Source organism: Martes martes (assembly GCF_963455335.1).
Source record: "Martes martes genome assembly, chromosome: 9".
NCBI classification, from domain to species: domain Eukaryota; kingdom Metazoa; phylum Chordata; class Mammalia; order Carnivora; family Mustelidae; genus Martes; species Martes martes.
Genome location: NC_137896.1, coordinates 79,701,742 through 79,712,632, shown reverse-complemented (window position 1 = coordinate 79,712,632; position 10,891 = coordinate 79,701,742). Strand labels below are relative to the sequence as shown.

The 10,891-nt window shown below is 40.4% G+C and overlaps 1 long non-coding RNA gene across 1 annotated transcript in view; it reads left to right on the top strand.

The window, feature by feature from the left end:
* Nucleotides 1-619: 619 nt before the first annotated feature.
* LOC308349607 overlaps nucleotides 620-10,891 on the top strand; it is a 152,525-nt gene continuing 142,253 nt past the window's right edge. The window contains exon 1 of the long non-coding RNA XR_013967477.1: nucleotides 620-794. This is a non-coding gene — a long non-coding RNA (uncharacterized lncRNA). The remainder of the gene's footprint in view (nucleotides 795-10,891) is intronic.

Sequence of the window (10,891 nt, the reverse complement as noted above, 5' to 3'; positions counted from 1 at the left end):
CACTAACCACGGGTGCGAGGAAGATTAAGACGCTCCCAATTCCAGGACGAGCATGAACCAGTCACTCCCCTCCCACCGCCCAGGTCCCCAGCCCCGCGCCCCGCGCCCAGATTCGGGTGTGAGAGTGACAGGCCCGCGAGCGCGCTCCCGCCCGGCCTCCCGGCGCGCGCTGGGCCTGAGGAGCCGGGCCAATCAGAGCGCGCCTCGCCTCTACGCCCCCAGCTCCGCGCGCGTCGGTCTTCCTGTAAGGGCAGCTTCCTAATACAAAAGCCTGCTAGCGGACCTTCCCTTTGCTGTGTGCCCATCGAAACGCCCTTCCCAGAGGCGGCCTTGAGGCCCCTCCCGAGGGAGAGAAAGCGGATGGTGGGGGAAGGGTGGGAAGTGAGGAAGGGTTTTTCACTTTCAAGAAAACACCTTTCCGTCTTCATACTTTTCCCCGTTCCCCTCTCTGGATAGAAAGTCCCTACACCAGCTTAAGTCAATAGCAAATGTTGTGTTAAGGGAAAGCGGTATTGGTTTTTCTTTCAAATGGTAAGTTCTCGTGAAGTAATGCGGCCTCCGTGCATTACCCAGAATTCCCAAGGTCCGCGTGGCGTGTTTCCGGTCTGCGTGCTGCCGCGGAGCCGCAAGGCTAGGCTCCAGTGTTCACGAGCCTTTTCACCCCGCCCCGCCCCTGCGGGTCCTCGCCCCATGCCCGCTCCCCCCACCCCCCGCAAAGTAATAGTTTACTTGTATTTTATGATGGTAAGAAGAAAACTGCTTTCAAAAAGTGACTGCTCCCTGCAAAACTGATAGTAAGTACATAAATGTTTATAAAAGAAAGTTGAACTCACCACTCACCCACAATCTCACCACCCAGAAATAACAGTATTAACACCCTGCTATTTTAAATTGGGAGACTTCACATAAAGTTTTGTTTTGTTTTGTTTGTTTTTAAAGACAGAAGTGTCTCATAGCGTTCCAGGTAAATTTAAATAATCATTTTTAATGGCTGTGTGGATATAATTTGTTCAACTAGTCCCTAAATTGTTGGGCTTTTAGGGTATTTACAGTTTTTCACATGTACAAATAATACCAGATGTCATCAAAAGGAATGAAAACTCGCCATTCGTAATGATGTGGATGGAGCTAGAGTGTATTATGCTAAAGAAAATAAGAGAATGACATTCCATATGATTTCACTCATATGGAATTTAAGAAACAAAACAGATGAACAAAGGAGAAGGAGAGAAAAAAAGGAGAGGGAGGCAAACCATAAGAGACTTATCTATAGAGAACAAACTGAAGGCTGCTGGAGGGAAGTAGGTGGTGGGGGATAGGCAAAATGGGTGATGGGTATTAAGGAGGGGACTTGTGATGAGTGCTGGGTGTTAAATATTTGTTTATTAATTTTGAGAGAGAGTGTGTGTGCATGCAAGCAGGATAGGAGCAGAGAGAGAGAGAGAAAAAAAAAAAAATCCAAAGCAGACTCCGTGCTCAGCACAGGATACCATGAGGGGCTTGATCTCACTACCGTGGGATCGTGGCCTGATGGGAAATCAGGAGTGTGCTGCTGACTGAGCCACCCAGGTGCCCTTGTTTTTGTTGTTGTTGTTGTTTTTAGAGATTTGTTTATGACAGAGAGAGATAGTGAGAGAGGGAACACAAGCATGGGGGAGCTGGAGAGGGAGAAGCAGGCTCCCCACTCGTTGGGAACCCAATATGGGGCTCCATCCCAGGACACTGGGATCATGACCAGAGCTAAAGGCAGCAGTTTAACCCACTGAGCCACCCAGGTTCCTCACCCAGGTGCCCTTGTACTGGGTGTTATATGTAAGTGATGAATCACTAAATTCTGCTTCTGAAACCAGTATTACCCTAAATGTTAAATAACTAGAATTTAAATAAAAACTTAAAAAAAGAATATACTCATTTAAACAATTCTGCTAGATAATTATTCTCATAGATAAATCTGTACATATTTCTGATTATTTCCTTATAATAAATTCATGGAAATATAAGTACTGGATGAAAGGAATACACTTTTTTTTTAAGACTTTATTTATTTATTTGACAGGCAGAGATCACAAGTAGGCAGAGAGGCAGGCAAATAGAGAGAGAGGTGGAAAGCAGGCTCCCTGCTGAGCAGAGAGCCAGATGCGGGGCTCGATCTCAGGACTCTGGGATCATGGCCTGAGCCGAAGGCAGAGGCTTTAACCCACTGAGCCACCCAGGAACCCCAAGGAATATACTTTTATAAGAAGAGTCTAGATGATGTTACCAGACTCTCCCCATGAAATATATTTATTACTTTTCTACCTGTGTCTTCAACTTCTTGCTAATCTTCAGTACTGTTAGGCTTTGAGATCTTTATCACCTTTTGAACATTTTTGTCATCTTGTTTTAATTTACATTTTTGTTGACTATAAAACAACATCATTCGTATATTTATTGGCTCTGTTTTTTTTTTTTTTAATTTTATTTATTTATTTATTTATTTGACAGGGAAAGAGATCACAAGTAGGCAGAGAGGCAGGCAGAGAGAGAGGGGGAAGCAGGCTCCCCGCTGAGCAGAGAGCCGGATGCAGGGCTCGATCCTAGGACCCTGAGACCATGACCTGAGCCGAAGGCAGAGGCTTAATCCAAGGAGCCACCCAGGTGCCCCTGACTGGCTCTGTTTTTGTGCATTGCTCGTCAATTACTCCTGGTTTAAAACTGAAGTATTTACATTTAAAAATTACAAGTGTTTTTGTATATCAGGAATATTAACCTTTGAATGAAATGTAATTACAAATATTACCATATTTTTAAAGATTTTATTTATTTATTTCAGATAGAGAGAGCTTGAGAGAGCACAAGCGGTGGGGGGGAGGGTAGTGGGAGAAGCAGGCTCCCCACTGAGCAAGGAGCCCAATGTGGGGCACAATCCCAGGATCCCAGGATCATGACCTGAGTTGAACGCAGATGCTTAACCAACTAAGCCACACATTATTACCATTTTTTTTTTAAACGCAGCTACAACTTCCACCTTATAGACATGGTGAGGGTTCAGTTTAGAGAATTCAAACTATGGGTATTGTTTTATTTTAAAGACTTCATTTATTTGAAAGAGATCAGAAGTAGAGAAGCAGGCAGAGAGAGAGAGAGAGAGAGAGAGGGAGGGAAGCAGGCTCCCTGCTGAGCAGAGAGCCCGATGCAGGGCTCCATCCCAGGACCCTGAGATCATGACCTGAGCCAAAGGCAGAGGCTTAACCCACTGAGCTACCCAAGTGCCCCATTATTACCATTTTTTAATATGGCCTATGGTGGTCATTTGCTGAAGGAGAAAAAAGTCTTACAAAAAGAAAGAACATATAATGTCAGATGGACTAACATAGCAAAGAATACAATTCATCTCTAAGTTATTTGTATGTCAAAAGTTTAAATTAAAATGCAAAAAAAATAGATCTTAAGAAAATGATACTAAAATTCACTTGAGAAAGTACAGTTGACCCTTGAATAACACAGATTTGAACTGCTTCCATCCACTTATATGTGGATTTTTTTTTGATACAGTATAGTACTGTAAATGTATTTTCCTTATGATTTTCTTAATATTTTTCTCTGGCTTACTTTGTTGTACAAAATATGTGTTAACAGTTTATGTTGTCAGTAAGAATAGTCAGTTTATTATTAATAAAGTTTTTTGGGGTGCCTGTGTGCCTCAATTTGTTAGGTGTCCAACTTTTGACCTCAGCTCACGTCTTGATCTCAGGGTGGCAAATTCAGGCCCTCTGTTGGGCTCCACTCTGGGCATGGAGCCTACTTAAATAATAATAATAACAAAGTTTTGGGGGAGTCAAGAGTTACGTGTGGATTTTCTACTTGGGAGGGGTTGGTGCCCCTAATTCCTGTGTTGTTCAAGGGACAACTGTAAATGGTCATAACTTTTTTTTTAAAGATTTTATTTGTTTATTTGTCAGAGAGACAGAAGAGAGAGTGAGGGCACAAGCAGAGGGAATGGCAGGCAGAGGGAGAAGCAGGCTCCCCGCTGAGCAAGGAGCCTGATGTGCACTGATTCCAGAATCCTAGGATCCTGACCTGAGCCAAAGGCAGAGACTTAACCGGATGAGCCACCCAGGAGTCCCTGGTCATAGCTTTCTTTCTTTCTTTCTTTTTCTTTTCCTGGTCATAACTTTCAAAGAAACTTATTTAGAAGGGGGAAAGGGAAGTGGAGTAGAGGAGAATGGACTCTCCTGACATGATTTGTACACTAAATATAAAGATAACTAGGAATACAAGAAAAAATATGTGGTAAGGTTATATAAAGTGTATACCATAAAATTATGCACAATTTTGTACTATGTAAAAACTCAGTTTACGTAGAATTAATCAGAATCAGAACCCATAAGTAAGTAAAATAAGTAGAAGTTTAAGGTCATGGGATTTTTTTTTTTTAAAGATTTTGTTTATTTATTTGAGGGGCACCTGGGGGGCTCAGTGGGTTAAGCCTCTGCCTTTGGCTCAGGTCATCATCTCAGGGTCCTGGGATCAAGCCCTGCATCAGGCTCTCTGCTCAACGGAGAGCCTGCTTCCCCCTCTCTCTCTGCCTGCCTCTCTGCCTACTTGTGATCTCTCTCTCTCTCTGTCAAATAAATAAATAACATCTTAAAAAAAATACTCAGTCTTCACTATAGATTTAAAATCTGTACTGCACTCTTTCTATATGTACTTTATTTTCTATAACATTGATTTATTTGTTATTAGATGGCAATATTATTATTTTAATATATCTTAACATTGTTTTTAAATTTCTGGTGGGGTAAGTCCCTGCTTAGTAGATTTCTTTTTCAGAGTATTCTTTAAGAACTGTCTTTTTAAAATCTATTTGATATGTAGAAAACTTAAAAAACATAACATGAGGGGTGCCTGGGTGGCTCAGTGGGTTAAGCCTCTGCCTTCGGCTCAGGTCATGATCTCAGGGTCCTGGGATCGAATCCCGCATCGGGCTGTCTGCTTGGCGGAGAGCTTGCTTCCTTCTCTCTCTCTGCCTGCCTCTCTGCCTACTTATGATCTCTCTCTCTGTCAAATAAATAAATAAAATCTTAAAAAAAAAAATAACACGAAGCAAACCGCCAACCTAAGAACTACATTACCAGTAACTTGCATCAGTCTATGTTCTCTTCCCATTCTACTCTGTGTCATCCTTGCCATAGATATAGTGTTTCATTGTCTCTTTTATAGTAACTTTAAATTTACTTTGTCAAATTAGAAGAGTTGTGATTTTGATTGAAATTGCATTAATTTTTTGGATTAATTTAGGGAAAATGGGCATATTATAAAAATAACTCTGTAGTTTTTTTAGTGCTATTTGTGTTTTTTAATCTACAGAACTCGATTGTTACCCCTCTCACTTTACAGATGAGGAAACTCATGCATAGATTACTTGTTGAGGTCAGGAAACAGAGCCTGTGCTCTTTACCTCTATGTCATATTGCCTCTCCACAATATGGAATCTGCTCGTCTGTAATAGACATGCCCTTCAACTTGTCTGCACTACTCCCCCATGTCCCAGTATGCATCTTTATCTTCTGTTAATGAGTAGATGCCTACTTGACCCTCCCCTCCTCTGCTATAGCTGATTAGACTAGCAGGTTGGTAGAAAGCTGGTCCAATCAGATTGTTTCTCCCAGAAATTTGCAATTAGTCTTAACTGGTCTCTTTACCTAGAAAATGATGACACAAAGGTAAAGCAGGGAGAGAGGTTTGACCCACAGATAGGTAGCGTAGAGAAAGTGGGCCCTGAGAGGCAGTCAGGAGAGAAGCAGAGCTAAGAAGCCAGAAGAGGGTGGCGGGGCAGCTGCCTGGATTCTGGGGCTTTCCACAGCCTGGTTTGCCCCTACTAAGACCTTGTTACCCTTTGTGCTCTTGGGGATCTATACAAGGTACCTCTCTTCCTTCAAATAAACTTCTTTCACTTTAAATTCACCTGATTACTTTTCCTTTGGAAACCAATTATGCCATCTAAAAACATGGCCCCTTGATTTACCCATTTTCTTTTGGTTTCCCAGTAGCATTTTTTTTTACATAAGTCCTGCACATTTCAGGGCACCTGGGTGGCTCAGTCGTTAAGCATCTGCCTTCAGCTCAGGTCATGATCCCAGGGTCCTGGGATCAAGCCCCACATCAGGCTCCCTGCTCAGTGGGAAGCCTGCTTCTCCCTCTCCCTCTCCCACTCCCCCTGCTTGTGTTCCCTCTCTCGCTGAGTCTCTCTCTGTCAAATAAATAAATAAATAAAATATTTTTTAAAAATCCTGCACATTTCTTGTTCAGTTCATTCCTAAATATATTTTAGTTGTTTTTTGCTCTTTATAATGATAATATGTTTATTGTTGTTCCCTTTACATCTTAATCTATAAAAATTTTACTTTCATCAGCTGAGACTGCTAGATGTCAGTGGTTTGTAAATGTGAATTAGTCTTTTAAATGCATTTTGAAATAGTGTTCCTACTAAATATATTTTTTAATTCTATACTTTAAATTGTTCTGCTTATGATTCATGTGAGGATGATGATGATTCATCTGATGGAAATGAGCCACAAGGATCCCAAGAAGTATAGCATTTCCTGTAAACTGATTTAAAAAGTCTCACATGTGAATAAGAAACATGGAGTTTTCAACAATGTTTAGCTGATATTAAAACAGATAAAACGAGGAAAGCACTTTTCAATAAGACCACTTTTTCAGATATAAAATAATAAATATAGGGCATTATTTGGGTATATATTTTGAATATAGTAGATAAAAAAAATAGAGAGTAAGAGAAATCGATATCTCATACTTAATATAGGCATTCTCCTTTATCTAAAACCCTTGGGCCAGATGTGTTTCAGAACTCAGAATTGTTAGGATTTTAGACAGGAATATAATGCATATACCATATTTTCTGTAATAACTCAGTGGGTGTGGAGTAGCATCTTATAATGAAACATATTAATATTCATCCCAATAAGAATGCATTAGTATTAAGCCTAAGTATGATAAAATAAAGGCTATATAATCTATATAATATCTGTATATATATAGATTATATATCAGGTCAGAGTTGCTGCTAAATGAGTTTGCCTTAACCTTATGAGGTTTCTAAAGCTTTTCTGGATTTTGGAATTTCGGATAATGATTTATAGACCTCTGCAAGCAAATATGTTCAAATTTCAACAACTAGACAGCTCTGGGGGTCAGTGAAAGACTTCTTTGAAGTCCTGGCTGTGTTAGATAGTCCTGTGATTTGGGATGTTTAGTCTGAAGGCAAAGAAGTACATTTTCAGAAGAACAAAATAGATTTTGAAATAAGTATTGAAAAAGTAATGGGTAAAATATCTTAACTTGTATTCTTTTTTTTTTTCCTAAGATTTTGCTTATTTATTTGAGAAAGAGAGAGGCGGGGGAGGGTGGAAGATGAAGAGAGAAAATCTTGAGCAGACTTTGTGCTGAGCCCAGAGCTTGGAGCCTAGAGTAGGACTCCATCCCAGGATCCTCAGATCATAACCTGAGCCAAAACCAAGAGTCAGACACTCATTGCTCAATGTACTGAGCCACCCAGATGGCCCATTAACTTGCATGCTTGAGCTTTGTCATCAGTCATTATTTCAGTGTGTGATGTTTTGGTTGAAAAGAATTGCAGTAAGCGCTAACAGTTCCTAGAAAATCTTAACTTAAAAAATTGCTGTATTTTTCCTTCAACTTATTAATGAAGGGATCCTTTTTTTTTTTTTTAATTTTTAAAAATTTTGTTTCAGTGTTCCAAGAATTGAAGGGATCCTTGATGTTTTTATCTCTACCACATAGACTCCTTTCCTTCTAAATATCCTCTGACTGTGATGGTACTGTTTCAGTTGACTCTTTTAAAGTACCCAGATTAAGTAACCTATTCAGTCATCATACACATTGAGTGCCTACTCTGTGTCAAACAGTGCGAGGTGCTGAGGATACAGGCTGGTAGTAGAGAAGCACACATAAATAGGATACTGTAATATCGTGAGATAAGTGATGTGATAGGGTAAGTACAGTGTGCCATGGAACACCATGTTCTGGGGTAAGAGAAGGACTGAAGGTTAAGTAAAATATTAGGCAAGTAAATGGGGGAGGGAAATAAAAAATGTTCTAACAGGGATTTTCAAAGTATGATTGGTTTATGGACCAGCAACATCAACATTTACCTGGGAACTTGTCAAAAATTCAGGTTCTTAGGCCCTATCACAGATCTACTTAATCAAAAACTTGGGGTAAAACCTAACAATCTGTGTTTTAATAAGCCTGACCATCTAGGGCACCTGGGTGGTTCAGTTGGTTAAGCCTCCGACTCTTGGTTTCAGTTCAGGTCATAATCTCCAGGTCCTGAGATCAAGTGCCCCATCAGGCTCTACCCTCAATGTGACATCTACTTGAGATTGTCTCCCTCTCCCTCTGTCCCTACCCCTGCCGGCTCACTCGCTTTCTCTCTCACTCTCTCTCTCACACACACACATGCACAAACACACTCATTCTCTCTCAAATAAGTAAATAAATAAGTAAAATCTTAAAACAAAAACAAAAACCTAACCATCCAAGTGATTCTTATGTACACCAAAGTTTGAGAACCCACTGTTCTAAACAGCAAATATGATAAAACAAGAGTGTATAGGCGATCTTGCCATAAATTAGGTGTGTATGGGATTCGGTTAGCAGAATAGGGGGTGTCATGGAAGTGCCAGATGAGATTACAAAGGTGAACATGCTTCATTTGGGGTCTTTTAGGCCATGTTAAAGAGTTTGGACTTCATTTATTCAACAAATATTTATACTATGTCTACATTAAGAGTATAATGTGCAAAATGGATTCCCTGCTGTCAGGGAACTTAGCAATAAATGTATATGTTAGGTGGTTAAAAAAAAAATGCTATGACACAACAACTTGGATGAATCTCCAGAGAATTATGCTGACTAGAAAAAGGCAATCCCAAAAGGTTAATACTGTATAATTCCATTTATGTAACATTCTTGAAATAACAAAACTATAGAAATGGAGAACAGATTAGTGGTTGCCAGGGGTTACGGCTGGGGTGGAGGTTGGAGGGAAGTGGGTGTGGCTATAAAAGAGCGACACAAGCCCTTTGGTGATGGAACTGTGGAAATGTTGTGTATCTTAACTGTATCAATGTCAGTATCCTAGTCGGGATATTGTACTATAGCTTTATAAAATGTGACCGTTGGAGGAAACTGAGTAAAGAATATGCAGAATCTATCTGTATTATTTCTTACAAGTGTCTATGAATCTACAATGTTTCAAAATAAAGTTGTTGGGTTTTTAAAAAGATTTTATTTATTTATTTGACAGAGACAGAGCATACAAGCAGGGAAGCAGCAGGCAGAGGGAGAGGGAGAAGCAGTCCCCTCACTGAGCAGAGAGCCTGACACAGGTCTTGATTCCAGGACCCTGGGATCATGACCTGAGCCTAAGGCAGATGCTTAACTGACTGAGCCATCCAAGTACCCCAAGAAAGTGTTTTTTTAGTGCTATAAATATAAATCGGGATAGGGGACTGAAAGAGATGAGAGGATTTATTTTATTTGGGATATTTAGGAAAAGCCTAGCTGATAAAGGAAGTTAGAGAATAACATATGAATATCTGGAAAATATTAGAAGCATAAAGGCCATGAGAATATGCTTGGTGTGGGTAAGGAATAGCAAGGACACCATTGTGGCTAGAGTGGGGTGAGCAAGAAGAAGAGCAATGGGAAATGAAATCAGAGAGTTGATATAGATGGTGGTTGTAGAGACAGATCAGATACGGGCTTATAGGTCACAATTAAAGACTTTTCATTCTGAGTAAAATGGGAAGCTATAGAAGAGTTTTAAGCAGAAAAGTAACAATCAAATTTACATTTTTAAAAAATTTATTTGAGAGAGAAAGAGAGAGGGTGAAGCAGGCTCCCTGCTTAGCAGGGAGCCTGATGTGGGACTCCATCCCAGGACCCTGGGATCATGACCTGAGCCAAAGGCAGACGCTTAACTGACTGAGCCACCCAGGTGCCCTCAAATTTACATTTTAAAAATATCACTTCACTAGATAAAAAACTGAGTGGCGGGAACATGAGATTATGGGGGTTTGGACTAAGGGGGTAGAAGGTTAGTGGTTTAGTTTTGGGCTTGTTGAGATGCCTACAGATATCTCAGTGGCGATATTATATAGCCTGTTGGACATGTAAACGTGTCTGGAGTTTGGGTGGGAGTTGGGCTAAATATATGAATTTAGCAGGCAATAGCATATAGGTATTTAAAGTTATGGTCTAGTGCTCGCTTCGGCAGCACATATACTAAAGTTATGGCCTGGATGAGAACTCCAACAAATGTGTGTGTATATAGATTGGGAAGAGAAGAGGATAGCTACTTTTTAAAGGTTGGGAAGATAAAAGAGAACTCAACAAAGAATGCAGAGAAGAAAAGGACATTGAGATAGGAGAAAAATGGGGGGGGGAGGGGAGGGTATCTTGGTATTTCAGGAAGAAAAGAACAACTAATAGAATGAAGTAAGAACTGAGATTTATCCTTTAGATTTGCCTGCACGGAGGTCATTGGTGATTTTGGTAAGTGCAGTTTTGATGACAGTAGGAGGAAGACCTGATTGGAGTGAGCTCAAGAGAGAAAGGAGAGTCACTAGAAATTAAGTATAGGCAGTTCTTTGGAAGAATTTTGATCACAGGAAAGGAGGTGCAAAGAGAAAATAGCTTTATCCTATGAACAATGGGGGAGTTAATGAGCTCTTGGTGTCCCCCCTTTCAAGGACAGTTTAAAGTATTTGATATGACTAGGCACCTGGCTGGCTCAATAGAAAGAGCATGTGACTCTTGATCTTGGTGGTCATGAGTGTGAGCCCCATACTGCGTGTAGAGA